Here is a 25,533-nt window from a genome sequence, read left to right as displayed (position 1 = left end):
GAAACAGTCTAATGACATGACAGTCCCATGTGCTAACAATACATTATGGCGAGTCCAACATTTTATAAGCTGTGACATTGTTTACCTTATTTACAGGGTCTCTCATTTGAGGATATTACAGAGAAAGTGTATAATCTCGTGATGGGCATTAAACGAAAAAAATAGAAGACGATCCTTCCAATCACCTAACCTCACACAGGACCACATCTCACTGCAAATGGTGAGATTTCTTGACATCATTAATTCTAGCTATATGGTCGAGTTAGTAGGCAGAAGCAGCCGAGCTAACACTAATGGCTTCTTATTGTTTGCAGTATTTCTACTCTGGAGGCCTAACAGGCAGCATTTATCGAAGTGGTTTACAGCCACCAGTTTGCTAATTACTAATTCAATTCCCCAATCAGGTGAGTAGCTAACTGAATATTTTATTGAAGGGGTCTGGCTTATATCGCAACTAACCATTTAAGTTGGGCATAAATATAGATAGGGGACACAACTTATAATGGACAGAGACATACATTATCTGATCAATATCAGCATTCTGTTTTCAGACCTGGAGGGTTTCAGGTTGGTCTACATAAGGTCCATTGACCATTAATTGGTGCAAATGTAAGCAGTCCCATCTGATAATTGGTAGACAAAATGGTATGATGATTAGTTATTCCAGGCTGGTATATGATGTATGGACAAGTTGTTTTAACAAATCACTGCCTAGACAGTGCACTGGCATTTCGTATCACTTATATAATGATGACCATATTCCTGCATGTCTCACAATTGACTCCTAAATAAGGAACCCATGGAGGGTTCTTGCAACAATAACCAATTCAAATCTATCTCATCACTGTTATAACATATTGAATGAACTAATCATTTATTATTTTCTCTCCGCCCCACTTTTTTTTCTCCGCTTTTGCCTCATTTTCTACTCTGATGATACACTGATTACGTTATGGTTTTAGTGTGATGTTAACACCCTAATGGTTTTTATGTTATGTTAATGCCAATATTGGCTCCTATGTATCTATGATACATATATTGTCATATCAAATGGAGATTTATGTTGTTAATTTTGAAATGTTTCCTTAAAAAAGACCACAGTGGTCGAAACATGTGTTGTCAAAAAATCCTGCTGAGTCACAACTGTTTCAATAATCTGTGCTAATACATATTTAATAAATGCACTATTTGTGACAACATGGATATCAATATCCATTAGCAAAGCTACACGTTGTACAAGTGCATAAATACTGGCACACAGTGTTTTCATCATCACACTGTCCAACCTTAAAGCTAAAAACAGGTAAATCACTCAATTTGCACTAGGAAACGTATTCTCCTATCATAATCAATGCACCCTACAGCTGCTGCCTCCTCTAACAGAAGTCTTTACCTAGGCTGCACCAAATTCACTGAATGGATGTTGTGATCAGATATGTGCTCGTGGGTTTTAAAAGAAACATCACCAACTGAAATTGTTTGAGCCCCAAAAAACATGTATACCATTTCTTAACTGCCCTTATGCATTTTGAAGCCTAAGACTACACCAGATCAATGCCTTTTTATTATGAACGTACACAGGCAGGTTTTCACAACTGTATGTAAGAGGGCCTCCACCCATAATTTTTTCGTATTCCCCACTACTCCCCACTCATCCCCCCTGCACAACAGGTAGGAATGGCCCGGTGGGAACGATGGAGGCTGAGCTTCCCTGTGGAACTTCCATTCCATACTGCCGATGCTTGTCGAGCCTTAGTTAATTTGGGCTTTTTAACAGGACTTCAGTGAAGGACATGCAGAGTGCTTCCAAATTGAGTGGCTGAAGACAGGCCTGGTAAGATATTGCAGTGTGTTTACAACTCTAATTAAGTCATTAACTCCCAGAAGACAGCTTTGAAAAAACCTGACAGGCACTTCCAGTGCAAAGTCTGATGGTAAGGCTTGAGTAAAGCCAGCTGAAGACGTTCCCATGAGGAGGAGTTCTGGGGGAGGGGGTGGGAATGGGTGGGAATGGCAACAGCGATTAGCATGGCCATGGGCAGTCAATGGGTGGGATTATAACCAAGAAACACCTATAGAATATGTGTGTCCCTCTTCACATATCATTCCTCTTTGTCCCTCCTCATATGCCATTGCTCCCTATCTGTCCTCTGTAGCAATACTTTACAACTATTGGTGTCGCAAGTGACACCTAACAGCCCAAACTAGAACAAGTGTTGATCAGACCTCATCAGGCAGGAGAAGAGGCTCTCACTGTGTGAACAGGAAAACTGTCCAGGAGTGTAACACAAGTGGAAGAAGAAGGAATAATAGCAGGGGGCAGAGGATATAGCATCTTACAGTGTTTGAACAGGTTCAACCACTAGAAGCAACTTGGCAAAATAAAATAACTAGAAAGCTCTGGCAATGTCACGAAAAAATCCTGAAAGAGGTAACATTTTCTATCAGTCTACAGTGCATAATGTAGTCCACGATACAATGAAGAACAGCTCAAAGCAGCAGACACTGGGAAAACTAGGATTCAAGGTTTAACAAACAGCAAATGATCTGTTACTGACATACCCAGAAGCAAAGACAGTGATCAAACTGATCGCGGACTAAGTGGGTGCAACGTGGGCTGTAGCTGGCCCAAATGCAAATACTTGTCCAGCCAAAATCCTACTCAAATATGGTGAACAATGATGGAAAACATCAAATAACGAGCCAACGTGGCTGTGAATCAGAGATGCTGGATGACCGTTAAAATGAATGAGCAGATGTTTGAATGCCTCCGCCTCACCCGACAGTGCTGCATACAGGTCCCATAATAAAGTCTATGAGGCTGTGTGAAAAAGCCACATTCGCAAAGCTTCTGATTTTGCATGTAATTCCACTAGGAAACTCTTTCCACTATGACTACTCCCCTTTCATATGTTCACTCACAAAATTAGCATCATGAGGAATAGGATTAGTGTTGCTCAATGTTATCTCTGTTTATCAACTTACCGCACAACTGCCAGAAAAACCCTCTGCACTCACCTTTACTTTACAATTTTTTTCTCATTTTCAACTTGTAGATTTTATTCCCCTTTGCAAGGGTGTTTTATGTCTGGGCATTTCTTCATCGCCATTCGTCCCTTGCAACACCAAGATCTTCAAGGCAATTATGATTCATATCTTACCTGACTCACCAACATCAATAAATCGTTCAATACCGCCATTTACACTGTTCTATAATGATTTGCTGTAAGCCACTTTTGCCGAAACTGTCCTGCACGCTGAGTTCTTTCATGTGGCTCGCCTGTGCGTTTTCCTCCACCTTTAGATCCTGTTTGCAAGGGAGAACCCTGCAGCTAACCTCATATCTGCAGGCCCCATTCCTACATGGCAGGATTCCAGACCTTTCATAACTTCGGTAATGCTTCAAAAAGTGTGGGGCATCAGGCAGGAAAAGGGGCAATATGGCTAAGGCAAAAAAGGCACTTCCTTTTATCCCATCTCCTGCAAGCACAGTGTGATTGCAAAGTTATTAAAAAAAACTCATCTCATCCAACACTATAAGACCATTAACACTGTATCAACTACCTCTGTTGGGTCCAGTGACGTCATTTAGGGGTCGACAGAGGTCGCAACTGCGACCTCTGAGGTCTCCCATGCGACCTCTGTGGTCTCCCTTGTGACCTCTAAAAAAAAAGTTTTTTTTTCTTCTTTTTTTGTCATCCAAACTCCTGGGCTGTGGCCAGCATCATGTGGCTCTTTACTTCTTGAGTGGCTGGCTTTCTTGTTCAGGCCCCTTAAAAAAAAGGAATAAAAATAAGAACAGGAGTGCCACAAGTCTAACACTTTCAGCACTGGCCCTAAATAAGAAAGAATAGGAATACCAAATAATGTGTCTTCTGGAATTCTATACAATAATTGCTAGACTCATTAAAGGTTTATTTCAGGCACACTTCAGGGGGTGAGTCACTGATTTAGTCTGTTCTTAAATGCCTCAACTCAGCCTTTCATCCTTCTGAGGTCGATAAATGAGTACCAACACTGGTTGGGTGATATTGGGTGTATAATTCTTCTATATAAAGCACTTAAGCGTAAGTGCTATATAATAACACATCATTATCATTTGCTCATGGACGTCTGCTTGCATTCACAGTAATTTGGTAATATGGGCCTATACACACTGATCTTAACGATACATATGGCGATCCATTCTTGTATGAAATGTACATCATATTATAGTGATATCGAACCATATTTTTTGTAGTGTACAATCCTATGTGATGCCACTTCCTGTTTCATCAATGGGTGAAAGGTTGTGTTCTATAGCGTCCCGCGATATCACTTTGGGGTGGGGTCAAATTACATAACTTTCTTTGCTGTCATCAGGGGTCAAAGGGCGTGTGATGTCACGCTACCCCTGACATTTTGGTGAAATGACGTCCCTGGTTGGGTCATGTTCTGGAAAAGATCGGTGTTCTTCACATTCACCTCCACTGCAAAGGCCACCAAAATGTTTGCAATCAGCAATGAGGGATACATCCAAGTTGGGGGAACCGAGACAGCTTTCATGGACATAAAAGAAACATGTTCATGAGCAGGAATACAAGAGCAAGCAGGCAGAAATGATTTTCCTTAATTTTTCCACTGAATTTAGTACCATAAACCATTAGATTCTTTTTGACTGCCTTGCGTTTTGTGCTGAATTGCAGCAGATTAGGTTTCCAAAGCACAAGTCAGAGGGTACCGACATTCTTTTTTACTCTATTGAAGGGAAGCATCTGCATTAAAATTCTCCACAGGAAGAACAACACCTGAATCTCTGCCTCCAATTCCTAGGTAGGCAATATTTTTTCACTTTAGTTAGCTTGGGAGTTACCCTCTCACCCTGAGTATAAATTATAGTAGGTCTAGACAGGGCCATTCCCGTCATGGACATGGTTATCAACCCACACTGACTTCCACAGATAATTATCTTTTTTATTCCTCCTTGCCCACATTACATTTTTTTCATAAACAACAATGTATTTCTCCTGTTCACACATTTCCTTCAAAGAACTTTAAATCCCAGACCCTTTCTAATTTTCATAATGGCCAGGAACAACTTGTCCTTTAATTGGTGAGGGGGCATTGACCAGCCAGTGACCTCACCCATTGTAGAGGAGCTGCGGGTTAAACGGTCTAGTGACAGATGCCTAGTAAAAGATGCCTTGCCACAATAAATGCCTAGTTATTACATGGCTAGTGTGGGATTTTGATGCAGCCAGTCTACTCATGTCGTACTGTGGCATGACATTTTGTACTGGCACCTATGATAAAAACAAGCATGAAAAGTATAATTAATGGCTAAACTGACATTTTGGTGTAGACAATCAAGACATTTCTTCTGTGGTATGGCATATACACTTGCCACCTATGATAAAGCAAACATGATAGAGCTCATTAAGTTCCCGGAGCGTGTATGAAGGTGCAAAAGACAGGTGTAATGTTGTTGCGCCTGTCTTAATGCCTCCGTTCATGCTCCGGAGAGTTTTAATAGTTTTCAAAGGTGGTGTAATGGGAGTTACACTTGCCTCCTTTTTACCCGCCACCTTTAAAAACAACTAGGTTTTACACCAGCGTGCCATTTTCATGCTGGCATAAAACCTATGATTCTCTATGTAGGCATCGTTTTCTCATTCTGCTCTGCAGAGTCTGAAGGAGAGGTGTAATGAGGCTTATGCCGTCTCTTTACACTTCTCTTTTGCACGGCAGAGTACAAATGATGAAAATGTATTTATTTATTTATACAGCGCTTATACACAGGTGAAGTGCTTCAAAGAGCTTCAAGGAGAGAATGAAACATGGGAAATACAGTAATCATTCTTACCCTTGAAGATTCCGAATGATCTAAACAGAAAAAAACTAGAGTACTAGGCCTGATAACATTTCTCCTAGTGAAAGTGCATGAAGTGTTACAGTTGAGACCGGGTGGGGGGACAGGACAGAAAAACTGGTCCTAGTGCATTTAGGTAATGCCTATGTGCAGACAGAGGTGTAGGGACAAGGGGGTGGGGCGGAACAAACGAGTCCGGTTAAGTGCATGGGTTGCCCTGCTCATGGAGCGTAACCTGAAAGTGCAGTAATGCTGAACAAAATGCAGCGGGCCGAAGGCAAGTGCAAAAGACTGGCAGGGGAGCCTGGGACCTGTAGGCTCTGGAGTTGAACCAGGCAACCAGTCAGCAAAACTGAACAGAGTTAAGGGGGAGAAGCAGGGTGGAGAGAAAAGAAAGGAGGTTAGCAAGGGAGGGGGAGCAAGAATGAGGATGAAAAAATGAAGGTCTTGAGTAGTTTCCGGATCATAAATTGCTCTGGCTGAAAAAAGGAAACAGGTAGGGAGGCTGTTCCAGAGGGAGGCACCTGCATAGAATAAATATCTACCCCCGAATCTCTGTTTGTGAAAGCGGCTCACCCGCAGAGAGTTGGAGGGGGACGAGCAAAGGCCTCTAGGGGGAGAATATTTAGGAAGAGAGCATTGTAGATAGTGCGGGCCCTGGCCACAGAAAGCCTTGTGGATTACGCAGAGCATCTTGAACGTGAACCTTGCAGCCACAGGGAGCTACTGGAGGATTTCAGCACTGGAGAGATGTGGTCCCGGGGCTATAATAAGAATAAGTCTTGCAGTTCTGTTCTGGATGAGAACATTCTGAATGAACGGAGGGGACCTGGTTGCAGATAAGTGCAAATGTAAGCAGTCCCACCAGCCAATTTACACCTGGGAGTGAGACTGGGACTCTACTCCTAGCCTCACTCGCTGTCTGGGCACACCTGGGTAGCTAGAGAGGCAGGGAAATAACCTGGACACAATGAAAAAGCTTGGGAGATGGACTCAGTCACTACTCGCCTTACCCTGTCTGAGCACCCCTGTTACACCACGGAAGCTAAGTATAATGCTGCAAAGAATTGAGCTGGAAGCTAGTCCTTGGAGGTGGAAGAAGAAAAGGGGACGGTAGGGGGTAGGGAGGCAGACGGTGGTGGTGGAGAATGGGATGACATTTCGCAACCTTAACATCATCTGTGCAGCTGACACAAATAGGGCTGTGCATTGCCTTCCATGCAGAGGTGGACTTTTTTGAGAAAGCAGCCTTGTGCTTCACCTGACTGTGTTTACCTGATCAGCTGGAGACAGACAATCTGTCCCTAGCCTCTGTCTGGCCACCCCTGGGCACCTAGAGAGGCAGGGGACTACCCTGGCTAGCTTGGGTAAGGCTCTCTATGCCTTCTCACTTAACCTGCCTGGCAACCCCTGGAAGCTTTGGAGAGAAGATCTCTGTCCTTCCCTTCACTCCCTGACTGGCCTATGTTTCCAGCTCGATAGGTGGACACTGCCCTTGCCCCTCTGCTTGCAAGGCTGTATGTGGGAAGTAAAGAAGTGAACACTGTCCTTGGATTCAATACTCATCCCGCCTGGGTCAGGCAACACAAGAGTCCCGGAGAAACAAAACATTCTTTTAATGCATTTTTGCACCAGGGCAATGTATTTTTATCCATTGTACAGGTCATTTACGTTGCGCTTAATGCAGGATTTCCCATCTTCTAAGCACTAGATGTGGTGTTGGCATTTGGAAATCAATGCCCTGTTTCAAAATGCATTCAAAAAGACTTATTTACAATAGGCTAGGGTAACCTTTGCCATAGTGCTAATACTCTTTAAATTGCATTTCTACTAGCATTGTTCCAATGTTGCTGGAATGAGACCCCAAGTCTTTGGATGCAAAGATGCCTTTTGCCTTTCAAGTTGTTCTCATCCTATAATGCCAGAAGTGTAATTGGTTCTTTCCTGTTCCATTATAGGTGGGTCTTGTACACCCTCTGTGGGTCACTGGCCGGCGTCGCTTGAAACTGGAAATATCACATACATGCAAAGAAAAGAACATGGCGCACCCGATCCAGTGCAGAAGATCACCCCCACACCCCCGCTTCACAAATAAGTGGAGCAAGAGAATGATTTACGTTTAGGTCGGAATTAGGAAGCACACCTTGGGATTCTGGAAGATAAAAAACACACCGTGGAAATGCTCTGTAATGACCTTTGGTATAATAGAAAGTTTCACAGCATTAACCAAATCTGTCATGAGAGTGGGATGAGAGGGGGGAGTCAGCTACTATTTCCAAGTCAAAGAAGAAATGTCCCTAATTTAAGAACAATGTTAAAACGCAGCGCAGGTACGGAATCAAGGACATGTACTGTGCAGTATGGGGGCGTTGCTCAGACCCTCGCCAGCGCCTAATTAAAGGGGAGTAGAGGAAGCAATGGCCAGAAGTATTAAATTCATAACTATGTTCCATTCAAGTGGAGATGGTGTAGATATTGGCATTATATCGTTTGCTTGAAACATTATAAAATCAACATGCTTTGTTTGCTTTCCTCCTTATGGCCTTTAGTTAATGTGTGTATTTGTTGGATAATGGGTTGCCTGGCTTTTTGAGCGCGACAGGATTATGTACACATGATAATCCTGTCCATTAAATGAATTAGAAAGTACATGAGCAACTAGATATTTGAAAACATATTGAATACACAGAAACACTTACTTAGAGCAAAGATTCAATTACAGTTCATTCATACAGTTCATTATCAATAGGGAATAATACGGTTTAGTGCTGGCGCCTCCTCCAGCATTAAGAGGTGATAGGGACTGGGGCTGGTCAAGAGACATTTATCCTGCTGTGCATGGGTAATTGGGTTGACGATCTGATAAATTCACATAGAGAAATAGGGAGTATTTTCCAGCTCATCTAAAGATAAGAACAGTAAATCGCTTTTCATTTAGCAAATCAATTATTTTTCAGAATATTGATGTTCATTTTTCGAACCAGTACATTTGTTTTTGTCACAAAACAATTACTTGATTTTTTGGAAAGGCACTTTTTTAAAATAAACAAATTGATTTATTTTTCTAAGAAGTTATTTATTTTAATAACTTGATTAATTCTGGGCCAAATGTTGGTGTGGGTTCATAGTGCTGCATGTATGCATGATGTAACAGACTGTGCGAACCTGACAAAACTATACTTGTTGCTTTTTAATATGAAATTTTCGAATGGGTATGAAAGAGAACTAGGTGAAGGGTGGAGAGTGTCACCAAGTGTTTCACCAAGTCAAGGTAGAAATGAGGCTTACGTGGCAATAACTAGGATGAATGTTATAGCTAGGGGCAGCTGAAAGGAAAGGTAACCCCATTTTTGCCTTTAAGAAAAGTATTAGTGTGAGTGGAATTTTTAAGAAGAATGACATTAGACAAAGGACATGAGGGACAATCCATCAAAGTATGATTACTGAATCGTATGGTCTAGCACCTATAAGGGGACATTATGCATGTGGCAAATGCATTATATGCAGCCTAACCAGATGCACCAGAGAAATTGGTTTGCCTAACTTGTGGACACAAAATAAGCTTTCAAACTGTAATCGATTGTTGGGATGCACGTACAGCTTTCCAGCCAGGCAAAAAGGTTCAGGTTGAGAAAAACCTATTAATACGGACTATCGTGGGAATAGACTGAGATTTGCGCAGCAGAAGGTGCATGTATTGTTTTTACTTAGGTTTGACACATATTAGATATTCACATATAGCAACACAGAAAGAGAAACACATGTATTATTGTTGCAGTTGCAAAGGTTATAGCTAGGGCAGTAGTATAGGCCCTGTGTTTAGTTGTCGTATCCAAAGTTATGGTCCGTAGTGAGTTGCGCAAGAAGAAGTGAAACAGGTGGACGATGGCGTCCGACAGGTAATGTGTTAGAAGTGAGGTCAGTGTGTTAACATGGCAGAAGTGTCACCACGTTCGAAGTGAAGGCCTAGTACACCATGAGCAGAATAGAACACAGGCTCTGATGTGAAGCTGCGGCTCTGTGTAGCTCAGCTCCAAAAACCAATCCCCTTTTCCGTTCTCCAGGAGAGAAGCCGAGGTCAGAGAGACCCATGGTGCACGAATAAACGCTAATTGTATACAGCTGCAGGGCCTGAACGTGGTGGGAAAGGTATGTGCGCTGCTGGGAGAGCTGGTAGGGATGTGTCCTTTGAAGGACAAATTCATGAGAAGAGGGTATAAGGTTTTGTGATGCCAAGGGATAAGGAGAAGATTTAGAGCACTACTGCACTCCCCAATGAGCGGTCATCCCATATCAATTACAAGTAGGCACACAACTAGAACAAATAAATCCCTGAACTGTAGATTCAAGAGCAGTGCCCCAGTCACATCATTTCTGTGCACTTGTGGTTTGAAGGAGCTAAGGGGGGATCCGTCTCTAGAATATTCTGTGATTTGGGATAGGAGGAGCAGAGGTAATGCCAATACATTTAGTACAAGGTCGGGGAGGCAGCTTGTGTGAGCCATGGCATCTGGTATAATGAGAAGACCTATTGTTTTAACAAAGCAGAGTTGGCCTCAACACTTTTCTTTGATCGCGCCTGGATCAGAAGGGTGCACATCACATGGCCGTCTCTATTTATTAATGTGTCAATAAGTTTAAACTACCAATCTCACTCATTGATTCAATAGTGATGATGTGGTACACCACGTGTTTAGGGGAATGGGTCAGGTAAGATGTGGCCCATCCGCCTAGGGACTATATGGGGGACATTAGCATGTTCTATAGGTGGTAGCCAATGAGGGTGGTGGGGTAGATTTGTAACTTACATATTCATATTCTGAGGTTTACCGCTATATAACCTTTAACTTTCTTGGAAGTGGTGGGCTCCATCTCAGTTCTGTGCTACGGAACCTTCTGAGACCTTTTGCAAATAATAAACCTTGTTTTCCCTTGCAGAGAGGTGCAGTGATTATTTGGCTTTTTTGATTATTTTTAATGTTCAGATTTTGGGTTGCTATTTTCTTTACACAATGAACAAAAGAGAGGAAACATTTCTTAGAGACACCCCTTTTTCCCTTTTCCTTACATGCTCTTTCATCAGTTTACCATCAATGCTACATTTACGGAGTCAAGACCTTCATTCTAGATCCAGTGTTGGGATATCTAATTATCCTTATACACTGGCCTAGCTTTACGCACATAAATGGACTTATTTTTCCTTTCCTCTGATTAGGGTGAACATTGAGGCTACAAGCGGGTGAAATTGTGTCTGAAGCGTTATTACCAGCGTAGAAAGCCACAAATATAATGCAGGATATCACCCCAACCAGATGTGACAAGCAGACATATTGACCATGGTACATGGGGTCTAACAAGTATGCTCACAGGTGAGGATCCTATAAATGACATTACTACTACTCAAGTGTAGGGCGCCCAGTCAAAGAAGTCCATCAAGGTAAAGTACCATTATTTCTGCAGATTATTAGCAGTAACAGCAAGAAAAAGAGATTGCAAAAGCCCCACTTCACACTCTGGGAGGTTTTGAAGACACCTCTTACCCGATGGTCTATTTTTTTTTTTTTTTATTAAAATGGTTTGGTTTAGTTATTAAGGGGGTAATTCATAGAATTTAGCACACAAGTGGCGCACGCGGCTGGGGCACAGCGAGCGCGTGCGAATCTCTGCGCCAGCCGTGTGCGCTAAAATCCATTTCCGCGCACAGCGTATTCATGGATTTTAGCTACCAAAACCAGCCGTGGCGCACAGTGGCGCAGCGACCCTGCAGTAGCGCCAGTTACGCCCTCAAGAACACCCCTCGTGCAGGGAAAAGCCATCAAAATCTCCAATCCAGCGCAAAGGGCTGCGCTAACCCTGTACCAGTATACATGGCCGCCACACAGCACACGGCAAGCGGGAAACGTGTATTACTGGGGTGCACGGGAAGTTTCACACATGATAGACCCTGTGCGAGTGGAGTATGTGTATTACTGGGGTTTGCGGGAAGTTTCACACGTGATTGGCCCTGTGCAAGTGTGGTACGTGTATTACTGGGGTTTGCGGGAAATTTCACACGCGATTGGCCCTGTGTGAGTGGGGTACGTGTATTACTGGGGTTCGCAGGAAGTTTCACACGCGAAAGGGCCTGTGCGAGTGGGTTACGTGTATTACTGGGGTTCGCGGGAAGTTTCCGACGCGAAAGGGCCTGTGCGAGTGGGATACGTGTATTACTGGGGTTCGCGGAAAGTTTCACACGCGATTGGCCCTGTGCGAGTGGGGTACATGTATTACTGGGGTTTGCGGGAAGTTTCACACGCGAAAGGGCCTGTGCAGTGGGGTATGTGTATTACTGGGGTTCGCGGGAAGTTTCACAGGCGAAAGGGACTGTGCGAGTGGGGTATGTGTATTACTTGGGTTCGCGGGAAGTTTCACACGCGAAAGGGCCTGTGGGAGTGGGGTACGTGTATTACTGGGGTGCACAGGGATTTTCACACGCGATAGGCCCTGTGCGAGTGGGGTACGTGTATTACTGGGGTTCGCGGGAAGTTTCACACGCGATTTTGCTGTCAGAGCGGGTACGTGTATCTAGTGGGGTGCACGGGGAGTCCCACACGTGAATTGGCAGTGTGGGTTCTCCCAGGTGTGCCCTCCACCCCATCCACGGCCGCTGCAGGCAACCCACAACACAGAGGACTACCGCGCACCCCTGGGCATGCCCCCCAGCCGGCACACATGTCACCTTCCACTAGTGATCACCAACTCATGTCCCCTTGCTCCCCCACCCCCCAGCAGTGAGGGGCACCTGCCAGCAGACCGCCACTCATGTCCCACTCATGTCCCCCCGCACCCCTACCCCCCAGCAGTGAGTGGCACCTGTCAGCAGGCCCTCACTCATGTCCCACTCATGTCCCCCTGCATCCCCACCCCCCAGCAGTGAGGGGCACCTGCCAGTAGGCCCCCACTCATGTCCCCCCTACACAAAATAAAGAAGCACAATCATGGGCTACTTCTACACCAAAAACCACATCACGCCACCCCATTCTTGAGACACAATGATTTCCCAAACCACCCCACACTGACATGCCTATCTCAAGACACAAACCAAAAGTCAACTATGTGCATCAACACATGTCAGCCACACAGATACACTGGTTGGCATTGATTGTGTAAACACACATTTTCAAATGCATCAACCCAATGAGCGAATCCCACACATGGAAATAAAATATGAATATGTATTATGTACACAAATAAATAAATGAAATGAAATCATACAAAAATAGCAAACATGAAATGAAAAGCATGTGCAAAAGATGAGTGAATGAAAATTATAACCAATCCAAAAAAATTTGAAAGAAAAGCAGTCCAAACTCTCCCTCCACCAACGCAAATCCAAAGGAAAGGTAAAAAAAAAAAAAATCCATTGCTTCATGTTCATAATGAAAAAGAAAATTCAAATGATTCCATAGTCCAACTACTTACAATACATTGGGCCTCATTACGACCCTGGCGGAGTGGGTTTACGCCAGCGTTATTCGCGGCGGACCCGTCCGCCCTACTACGAGTTCCCGTAGCGCCATGGAGCGTTTTCCGCCTGGTTTTTCCGGGCGGAGAAATCCATGGCGCTACGGGACCTTGTTGTTAATTACGCCACCGTATTTTGCGGTGGCGTAATTAACGCCTTCCCCACTCCCATTATACCCTATGGGGCAAAAATGGGAATGGGGAAGGGTAAAATGGGGGATGGGGATTTACCGCCCCGCCAAGGTCGGAATGGGGCGGAAAATCCGCCAACCCCCATGGCGCTATCGGCAGCTTTCCGCCGTGCTCCATGGTGCATTTTGCACCGCGATTTCCGCCAGGGTCGTAATGAGGGCAATTGTCCCAAAAAAAATCCATTACTCCATGTCCATAATGAAAAAAAAAAATTCTAATTAATCCATGATCAAACTATTCGCAATCCATTGTCCAAAAGAAAAATCCATGAATCCATGTGCAAAATCCAAAAAATAAATCAAATCAATCCATTGTCCAACTCTGTAAAGAGTCCATGAGCCCAACCAAACAAATGAAACCTACCTAAGAAACTACATAAAAATAAAACTATATACAAATGTGTGTGGCATTGTCCATTGACCACAAATAAAAGGAAAAGGAAAAGGAAACCTAACTCTAAAAACTATTTACAATGGCAGCGGGCTAGTCCGACGGCTCACTTCCCGATTTCCCGGGCCAGGGCATCATGGAACTCCTACTCGATGTCCCGGAGGCGGTCCTCTTCCATGGCCCAGAGGGTTCGCAGGGACGATGACATGTGGACCTCCAGGTCCCTGTGAATTGCCTCGAGGCACTCGGCCCGCCTCAGAGCCCTACACATGGAGTTCTCCGCCCTGACCATTGTGAGCCGTGCCTCTTCTGCCCGCTGCCGCTCGCATCCATAGAATGGCCTAACCGCTGCCACACGGAAGACACTTCCAGTCCTGGGTCCTCCTGCCCTCTGGCCGATGCCTGCCCCTCCGATGTTGAAGGCCCCCAGCCATCATGGCTCCCATCTTGTTGCTGCTACTGCTGTGCCTCTGCCTGTTCCCTGGCTCTTGCTGCCTGCGCATCCTCCTCCGGCTGGGGTGCACTTGTTGAGGTGGCCACCCCTGCTGGACATCGACTCCCAACTGTGGCAGGGATGTGTCCTTCACCAGCCTGGCCGCAGGGTCAGAGGCAGCTCCACAGGGTACCCAGGTGATACATGGGTGGGAAGATGGCATGGAGGATGACTGGTGCATAGGGAGTTCAGGTGAGGAGGGGGTCGGAACAAGGTCCAGCAAACGGAGGAATCCAGCCCTGGTGACCCGTCCCAGTAGGTCAACGTGGTCAACGAGGCATTCGAGATGACATGCAGTGTCCTCACGAAAACACTGCAGGTCACCTCGCGTGCGCCGTTGACGCAACGCCATCCCACTCAGGACAGGCTCAACCCAGTCCCGGATAGCCAAGTCCGCAGGGAGAGGAAGGCCAGTTGTTGTAAGCGGATCCTCTCCCTGAAAACGGGTCTGGACGTAGGCATCCCTGCTGGTGCAGGATGATGCAGTCACAGGATCGGGGACATGATTACACACAGGCACCTCCGCGGTGGCCTGTGCTGCCTCCTGTCCCTGCCCCTGCACTGCACCACTAGCACCAGTGGAATCCCCACCTCCAGATCCCATGTCTGTCCCTTGCATGGCCTCCTCCTCCACCAAACCCCCCACCAACCTGGATGACTCTGTGCCATCTTCCTCCGTCAGACCCTGTGTGGTCTCAGCTGCCCCTTCTGCTGCCGAGGAGTCCAACTCTGACCTCCGCCTCTTGGACCTACCCTCGGCAGCTGCGGCCTGGGACGCGGCACTGGACTCCTCACTCCCTGACGAGATGACAACCTGGGAGGGGAGCCGGGCCTTGCGTCTCCGGCTGGTGGTGCGATCCCTGCCGCTGTGCTCCACAGCACCCTCTCCACCCTCATCATCAGTTGACTCTGCAGACAGGGAGAGATAGGACACAGGCATCAGGGCACTGTACAATGGACTGATACACACATGACAGTTGCACATGAGTGGCAGTGTCAAACTTCAGACATGGCATCACAATCCACAACACACATGTCATTTCAACTCACACACATGAGCAATTCCACAGCCATATCACAACAGCCAGCACCATCCATACACATACAACAGCATGAGCATCCAAAGGTGAGCCAGACATCACATGAAACTCAAGGAGTTCAGTAGACATGCACACACGCCACCACACTTACATGCATGTCTACATCTCCTCCAACTGTTGCAGTGATGAGATCGCCATACATGTCAGATCTGCCATGCAGCCTTATACTTATCAGTGTCACATGCATCCATGTTGCATCACAGTTGCACACTTGTCAAAAACACACACATGCACATGTACACAGTGCAGATACATGCATTAGGAACCACCATTCATGCCACAACCATGGCAATGTACATACACAGAAATTCAAACATGTGTGCTCCCACACCTGCATTTGTCCAGCATGCTTACCAACACATACACCGTCAATGTGTCTCACACCTCAGAGGACACACATGTGGCAGCCTCACGCCCATGTTCATACACATCCCTACATGGCCCTACAAAAACACATGTGTAACCTGCACACTACTGGCACACCACGACACGCATAGCATCCAATCACCCTGCATGTACACTTACCGCTCGACTCCAGACGGGTCTGCCTCTCAAGGATCTGGACATAGAGCGCTGGGCATATGCGTTCCAGGACCCTCATTTGGTCGTCCGACAGCTGGCCCCGTTGCCCCTCGGCATCCGCTGCCTTCGCGAGGCGCCGGGCCTTGTTGAGGGTCCTGGACCTGAAGTCCTCCCAGCGCTTCTTGACATGATGTAAGTCGCGGACTGCCCCCCCCTCCGCGTTGATGGCAGTCACATTGTCCATCCAGATCCTGGTCCGTCCTTCATTGTCAGCGTGCAAACTTCCAAAGAGGGCATCATCCTGCCCCAGGACTTGCTCCACCAGGACACCAACTTCCCTGGCACTGAAGCTGGTGGCCCTCTGCCTCTCTGGCTGGAGGTTGCCAGTGCTGCCAGATGGTGTTATGCTGGACATGGCAACGCCAGAGGCAGGAGTTGGTGGGCAACTGGGTCCTGGGGCTGGGCTGTGGAGCGATGGAATCCCAGTCGGGAGTCTTCGGTTCCAGCAGGGGTGGTCACAGCAACTGCACCCCTGGCTGACGTGCAGGCAGCAAATGGCAGGGCACGTGGGCAGCAGGCAGTCAGGCAGCAGCAGATTGCAGGTGGGAGCGTGCTCGGGGCTCTGGGGGGCAATATTTTGGCTTTCTGGGCAGGAGCGTGGTCTTCCGTGTGTTTTCGCGTGGCCAGCTTAATACGGAGTGATTTGGCACGTGAAAAAATTGCACATCAGCGTGTAATTTGAGGAAAGGCCCTTAGCGCATAAGCGCATCAGCACATGTACGCGTTTTCATTGGACCAAAGGCCCTTAGCACGTAAGCGCTTCTCTGACGTTACGCACGCAGGCGTTTCCCTCGTGACGTGGGCATAGTGGTTCAGAGCACGTGAAAAACTGCACGTCCGCGTGTGAATGCGTGTAATCTGAGGAAAGGGCCTACGCGCATAAGTGGCGCGCGCTGGCCTTTCCCTCAGCACGGGTTAAAGGTGAGCAGGGCCGGCAGTTCGCTGTACGTGCCTTTCGTGGAGACCGACGTGTATAGCTGCTTCGTGTTGTTTCGCGCGCCATCACATCTTCACAGCAATCGAGGACGTATCTCTTCTTTTGCCAGGGGTATTGGCTACGCGTGTTTTTCATGATCAAGCTAGTCAGACGGTGAGTCGTGCACGCTATTTTTCCCACTGCGGGTGCCCCTGTGTATCGCACCCGTTTTTGAGGTCATAGTAGCCTGCGTGTCCCACGCGTACGTGTTTTTTGTGTTACTGGGTGCCACCGCATACTGCGGGAGGTTGATTCCACGCACGTAGGCTGCAGGGTTTCATGCACGGTTTTACTGCAGTATTGGGGTGCCTGAGCATAGCGTGACCCATCACTACATCACCGGGGTCACATACAGCCTTGCAGGTGCCGGGGGGCTGTTAACATCTTGCCCCCCCTTCACCCCAATTGCCCAGGTCAATTGTGGTGTAAACCTCCCATTGGCACTACTCCATCTGTGCCGGCACTACTCCATCTGTACAATGGTTGGGAGGCCACCAAAGGTGAGGGGTGCCTCAGCTGGGCGTACTCCTCGTGGCGGGTGTGGTCAGGGACGTGGCCGGGGTGACCAGGGAGTCGGGGGACTCCAGGGGATCTAGGGTGGCCACAGAGGGGGAAGAGGCAGGGGTGCGCCACTTGAGCACGATGTTGTGACATGTGTCGGTGCAGTCATGCCACCACCCCCTGTGGTTCTGGGAGATGCAGCTTCTGCATCTGGCACTGGCGCCTGTGTGACCCGGAAGTCCGTTTCATCGACTGCCACAGGCCCAAGGGTAGTGGTAGCTGCAGGTGCAGCTGTGGACACCACCACCCAGGCTCAGGGTCTGCCAGCGCAGGCTGCGTTGGTGATTGAAGAGCCCTTGGAAGATTTCCAACAGGACTGGAGGGAAACCGTAGGGGCACGCAGGGCTGCCCTGACCAGGACACGTGTCCCTGGGGCAGTAATGTCATCTGCTGCCCCGAACAGCCGGGTGTTGGCAAGTGCAGGGGCAGATGCAGCCAACAACACCCCGGTTGTGAGTCTGCCAACCAGGATAGTTGTGGTCAATGACCCTGCCGCAGCGGATGTTGATGCGCAGGGTCCATTAGAGGGCACCCACCTGCCACTGACACAAGTCAGCCCTTTGGTCGTCCCTCCACCTGCCACTCCCTTGGCTCAATCCACCAGTCCCACTGGCCATACTGATCAGGGCGGCATCAACCAGCCAGGGTCTGCGCCACAATCCAAGAGGAGGAAGGTTGCACCTGCAGCACAGGCTGGGACCCCACACATAGAAACGACCTCCTGCACGTCGAGGAAGAAGCCTTTCTGCAACCAGGAACTGGACTTCCTCGTGGGCTACTTGCAGAAACACAGCCGTGACATGCTAGTGGGTGCTAACTGTCAGACTACGGCTGCCCACCGTGATACCCACTGGAAGCAAGTTGCGTAACATGTGAGTGCATTCGGCCATGAGGTGAGCACGGCGCCAGAGTGCAAAAAGCATTGGAATGACCTCAAACGCAGCGCTAAGGCTAAGTGTGCCTCAAATTACAACTTGACTCTGGTGACTGGCCGTGGGCCTGCACCAGAGGAGGAAGACCTCACTCCGCATGAGTCACTCATTGCAGAGTTCATACCATCTGAATCGGTCGAAGGAGTGGGAGAGATGCCGGACTTTGATGCCCAGTCCGGTAAGTGTTGATGCGTGTTTGTCGAGGACCTGTGTGTTTTACTTGTGTGATGTGTTCTGCATGACTGCCACTACATGTCACGTGTACATGGTTATGATGTGTGAGTAATGCAATGCTTCCCTGATGCATGTCTACCCTGCTGGATGGTGGACATGTGGAGCAGACGGGGTCTGTCCACATCACCACTTTTGCACGGTAGTCACATGCTGGTTACCAGTATGCCCCTCTGGTCCATGTTCCAGCTCACTGGCACTTCTGTATGTAGCGTGGGGTGAGCTTCCTCTCAGCCTAGGAACTACGCATAGCATGACTGATGTGCATGTGTCCACTGCCTGCAAGGGGGTAGCCAATGTAGGCATACTCCCTTGCCCCTCAACCCCCTGCTCTGCACCCCAATTCCATCTTAGCACTGGTCTGCTACAATATTGCCGTTGGTTACTTCCCTGGTCATGCCTCCTGTGTACATTCTAACATCCAGCGGCCAATCTGCCAGACATATCCATTGTGGTACATCCTTAGTACTTGATGCAGGGTTTCTCACTTGGACTGTGCAGAGGTCAGATGCCCTGCAGGGACATGAGTGCCCATTCATGCTCCATGTGCATTCCACGCATGCCCATATGTGTCCATGACTGGATGATCACTGTTACACAAGTCCATGATGACCCAAATTGCATGGCATTTCATCTGCCTTCCCATGTCAACTGTGGCTCAGTACTGCGTTGCACACATGTTTAGGGTCTGACAATCTGTGAGGGTCACAAGCCTCAGCCTGTTTAATGGCCAATGACTCTGTCCAACTGGCGTAGTGTCTTCTTCACACGTGGGTGGACTCCAGAGGTTTCATCATGTACCCTGCTTACTGTCCCATCATCATTTGCAGTGTTGTCACTTGACTCAGATGAAGCTGTTGATGCTAGTCAACACTGTCTGTCAATACACAGGTCTATGGTCAGCCTTTTGATACCATGCTAGGCATCCCTGCTTTTGCACTTGGGTGGAGGGGTGCTTTGCTTGTAGATATGCTACCCATTGAATGCACATTGCACGTGATGCCTGAAGTTGACCTTGCACTGCCTTCACATTTTCTGACACACACCATGGAGTCCTTGTACATGTAGGTAGTGAGTAACATACATATTTTCTGCACTGCATAAACCCACTTCAAAGCAGACTGCCACCTTTCAACAGGTCTGATCACAGAAGCAATTCCAAGTTGACCCACCATTCATGACAGGTTCTATTTTGTGTGTCACATGTCTGCCTGATGTGTTTGTTGTCGGTGTGTGTGTGTTGTGTGCTTCTAACATGTGTAGTGACCTTTTTTCTCTCTATTTTTCAGATGATGACGCAATGGAGCCGGAGGATGGTGTTGTCATGCCAGGCACAGGGTTGTTATCACTACATCAACCCAGCACAAGTGGGGGTAGTGGGGTGGTAGGCCACGAAAACCCCCAAGTGCTACAGTCCATCTTGTCTCTGGCTGCCTATGAGTCCAGCCCTGAAGAACACTCTGACGACCATGTTGAGTTGGATGAGCATCAGGTCCATATGTCAGGGGTGAGTGATTCTGATGTGGACACTCCTCTGTCCGCGACACCTGCACTGAGGGATCAGACAGTCTTGGAACCTCCGCTCTTGGTGGATCGGGACGCAGGGTCACCCTCCACACCAGTCACTGTTGTGGCTGGGACATCACGTCGATGGGGGCATGTAGTTGTGCAGCCACGGGCGGTGCCAACACAACGAGGACACCCGGTCCTTGGGTCCCGCAGGGGTCAAGCCCAGCAAAGTGGTTGCCGCGCGCAACCACAGTATACTGAGTGGGAGCAAGACATGACTGCCAATTCTGAACACAGGGGGCAGCAATGGAGAACATCGCTGAGAGCATGGAGCGTGTGGCCCAATCTGTGCTCCCCCTGGCTAGGCAGGTGCTTCTCCAGCAGCAGACGACACGGTCCATGGCCCGCTCGCTCAGGCTGGGCATGGTGGCCTCAGACAGGGCACACCAGGCTGAAATGTCGTCTCTGCGTCAAGCAATTGCTGCTCACGCAGAGGCACACATGAAGGCCCTGAGGGAGGAGCATGCTTCCCTCAGATCCACTCTGGGTGTCCTTCTGATGTCCCAGAGGGAGCGGGCAGAGGAGAGGTTTGCACAGCTTGAGTGTACCATCTCGGCTGAGCTACATGCTTGCCGGGAGGTGCAGCGGTTGTCCAGCCAGGCCTTGCAGGAGGAACTCCGTGTTACACGTGCTACCTTGCAAGAGGAAGCACGTGTATCACAGGAGGTTCTGCATGCAGACCTACACGTCATCGCCACACAGAACCAGGCTCACCCGTCCGCCAGACCTGCTGCCAATGAGGGGCAAGCTGCGGCTAGGCGTGGTCATGCTCCTGTGCCACGTCCTCCTTTCCAGGAAGATCCAGACTCGGACGACAATCTATCTCCCACATAGGTCGGGCTGTGCAGGCGTTGAGCCCATGGAGGTTTTTTTTTTCCTCAGCATCATTGCATGTGGGTGTTCAGCAGCACCCTGTACCTCCCCACTCCTGGGTGCCCCCCCCCCCCCGGGTCGTATGTGGCCATTTTTGGTTTTTCTTTTAGTTTAGTTAGTTAAGTTTCTGTTTGATAGTTAGTTTAAATAGGTAAAGGAGGTTTTTCATAGTTAGTGTAATTAGTTAATATAGTTTAAAATTGCTAGTCTATTTTGCTTTCATGTGACGGTGTGGTGCTTTGTGGTTTTTGAAAGCATCCACTGTCTGTTCCAGCTGGGCCCTTCAAGCTTGTCTTGTGTATGTGTTTGCTGCTTGGGGTCCTTGACTCACATATGCCACTCCTGCTTCCCTATCCATGGGCTCGCAAGGATGGTTCGGTGTAACAGCCTATTAGACAAGGGCAATGGACTGTCATATCTGTGGCATGTCTGCTGCTGTGGAACTTGTGTTAACACCCCTATTGGGGATGTTTAGGATGTAATTGACCACTGTTCTTCTTTTGCTAGATGGGGTGTATAATGATTCATGTGTACATTCATTGCTATGCATTGTGTAGTATGTTTCTTATCTTTAATGAACATGTGCTTGTTGAAAATCATGCCGTAGATAGTTTGTTCCACACTGTTGCTGTGAAAGACGGACTGATGGTGTGATTTCTGATGTACGTCTCTGACATGGTCCACTCATGTAATGCTTGAAGAGACACACACAGATGAATATTAAGCATTAATCAAGTGTTTCATGGACTTTCTGCAGTGGGATGAGCCTCAAGACCACCTTTGCCAGCAGACATGGGCCATTGGACGTCTAGAATCTGGACATGTTTGGTGGTGCCGACATGCGCATGTGTGCGCAAGCAGAGGCACAGGGATTGCGATCATACCTCCAATAAATGATGACGTGTTTCAAGGGACTCCAGACAAGGTGAGCAGCACAGGGGGTCACAACACAGCAAACCTTCCACCTGGCCAGTTGAACATGCATGCTTAGTAGCAGCACTGATGGTGAGCTTGGACAAATATTGGTGTTGAAGCGCACAATACAGCTCAGATGTGTTGGTGGACTGATGGCTAGTTGATGGGAAAGTTGTCTGGGGCACCTGCATGGGCAGTGGCACAAACCCTCCGTTCCACCATGGTCCATTGAGGCACTTGTATTAGCCATGTAGCGTTGCAAGACATGGAACGAAGCAGCTCCCAGGGACAGACAGCAAGGGACAGACTCGGGTGCAGTTCATTTCATTTACAAGTAGAATTTGATACATGCACTGGCTACTTTATTTTGGTCATGGTGGTACAGGACTTGTTCTGAAGTCAGACCTTGCTATATGCGTCTGTCTGCTTACCCAGGGAACATAGCATGTTGTGTGAATTGTGACACATTGGTGTTCCATTTGCCACGCACCCACAGGTGCCTGACTTAATGCATTGACTGTGTATGAACCATCACAGGGGTAATGTTACGTATGGGTATGAAGCATCCACACAAGATTGTCTGTTTGTAGAGTATTTTGTTACTTTGGGGCATATTTGGTGGTGTGTTTGTGTGTTTTGGGCATGCACAGATTATTAACTGTGGCTCTCTTTGCAGCATTGAACTGCTCCTGTTACCGGACCAGAGAGTGCGCAGGCAGGAGGCCAGCACTCACCCCAGAGATAAGTTTCTCTTTGACTTCCATTTGAGTAATTTGCTGCTATGTGTATGTGAACAGGTTTGGTCTATTTGTGTATGTGTTAATATGTGTACTACATTTTGGTGCATTCCCTACTTTCCCGTGTCAATCCTACTCCCCTCTCCTGCCCCTCATTCCAGTTAACCAGTACGCCAATGCCTGTGCCGACTGCATATCCCTGACCCTCCTTCCCCACCAGGGTCTCAGAGGCCTGTGTGAGTTAGACCTTGCAGGCATGCAGACCACGGTGGGGGTGGTTGTTTTGTGCCACTCCTGCGCCTGCACACGGGAGCTATGACAGTAGACATCCGTTCGTGTTGCATCATTCTATGTTATGTACCACACATGGTTCAGATCCTGTTGTGACATTGTTTTACTGTGCTACCTTGGTTGATAACATCATTGTGGTGGTACTTGGCCTTTGTGGCGTACTGCTACTTGAAGTCATCAAGAGGCTGTTCTGGTTTGTTTTACTGCCTGCAGGGTACTTGCTTGGCTTCTGTGTTGTCCTGCTTTGAGTTCTCTTGGATTCTGTGCTTTTGCAAATCTAGGTGGACTCTGAGGGTGCTGGCAACTTTTGACACACAAGGTGGGAGATGGTGACAAAGGGGAAGGGTGATCCTGTGGCCAGGTGGAATTCAAGGATGTCGGATGAATAACCCAGATGCAGTTCTTCAGTGGGTCGTGGTGATTTGTGAGGGAGGGGGGGTGCTTTGATGTTGATAGTTGCCTTGCCCTGTAGTGTGATGGGCACCCTGAAATTGTAATTGTGCTTTACTATGTACATGATGTATTCTGCTCATCAATGCCTGTTCATGTGTTGTGTTTACCTTTCAGGTGTGAGGGGATAGTTGTGATTTAGCATGCTGGGATATACACATGGCGAATGTCCACATGTGATGTGTAGAGGACAGTGATGGTCACTTGATTTCACATGCATATGTTGAGTGCATGTCCCTACTGACCCACACACTCGCACTATGATCCACTACATGTACAACCACCCTTACATGTCCACGTGTACACTCTGTTTGCAATCTGGTGCCCATTGTGTCCCTGCAGCAAATGTTCTATGACCATTTGTGGATCCTGTACATGCCTAATTTTGTTATTTTATGTAGTTTGTCGCTTAGATGTGATGCTCAGGGTGTGCATCACACACAATGGCTGTTCACTGTGCTGTGCGCTGAGAAGTGTATTGCAGGAGGTGGACATGGCACACAGTAGCTGCAGTGTTGATTATGCAATGCACATTGTGCATGTGGACAGGCATTCATTGTTATGTTTCAAATACGACTTTTGGAATGCATTTGGGTATGACTTATTTTGGGTGGGAGGTTGTTGGTCAGTCATTTCATCTGATTCCATGTCAGGCATCATTGTCTGATGCCCATTTACATTTTTCACATGGCAATTTGTACCTTATTGGTACTGTGTTGGTGTATGGCTATTGCTTGCCATGTCATGTTGTGGTTTGGGAGAGTTTGAGTGACATACCAGTGATAGTCATGGCCTGTTTTGCAGGTCTGTGTGATTCACACCTTGCATGTGTGCCTTTTGGTCACACAGGATTGCTTGTGTTTAAGTAGCTAGGGATGCACACAATGTGGCAATTCCATGGCAACAATCTCAGGGTGGTAAGGTTGTGACAGTTGACTGCCTTTTTGTCATCATCGATTGTCACCTGGTATGTGCCAGGCCTGTGTGCACTCCGCAGGGTTGGGAGTTTAGGTGAAAAATCTGGCCAGAAGCTGGGACCGGGCTTCCTCGCCACATGCCCTATTCCCTCCCATGGGCAGAGCCTGTGGTTGGGGATGTGGGGGCACCACCATGTCCACCGGTACGCCCTGCCGTGTTGCAACATTGTGCAGGACACATGCTGCCACAATGATCCTGCGCACTAATGGGGGTGCATAGAGTGGCTGCCTGCCAGAGCGGTTAAGGGAGCGGAAGCGTGACTTGAGCACTCCGAATGTGCGCTCCACTATGGCCCTGGTTGCAATATGGGCTGCGTTGTATCTTACCTGGGGTGGTGTGGTGGGGTTCCAGATTGGCGTCATCATGTGGTTGCTCAGAGGGTAGGCACTGTCCCCTGGAGAGGTGATAATGGTTATGATTATTGGGATTTGTGTATTTGTGTGTGTGTGTGACATGCATGCATGTGCACAGGCATTTGTACTCACCTAGGAGCCATGTGTGACCATGCTGCCCAGCTTCCAGGGCCCGGCTCAGGGCGGACATTCTGTATATGAAACTGTCATGGGTCGAGCCAGGGTAGTTTGCATAGACAGAGGTGATGATTCCCTTTGCATCGCATACCACCTGTACGTTGATGGAATGCCAGTGCTTGCGGTTTCGGTAGATGTGCTCAGTTGCCCTAGGTGGACGTAGGCCACATGGGTGCAATCTATGGCACCGAGCACTTTAGGGAAGTGTGCCATCCTGTAAAAGTCCTGGACAACGGCCTGCCTTTCTGCGGGTGTTCTGGGCATGTATATGTTCCTGCGGACTGAGGGGCGCGCTGTCATGATTGCCAATACCTGGTGTAGGCAGCGTGACTGCGTGGCCTGTGAGACCCCACCCACTATGGCAGTAGTCCGCTGAAAAGAC

Source organism: Ambystoma mexicanum, chromosome 2q (genome assembly GCF_040938575.1).
Source record: "Ambystoma mexicanum isolate Mex_15411 chromosome 2q, UKY_AmexF1_1, whole genome shotgun sequence".
NCBI classification, from domain to species: Eukaryota; Metazoa; Chordata; class Amphibia; order Caudata; family Ambystomatidae; genus Ambystoma; species Ambystoma mexicanum.
The sequence above is the reverse complement of the archived record's forward strand: the minus strand, read 5'-3'. Positions refer to the sequence as shown.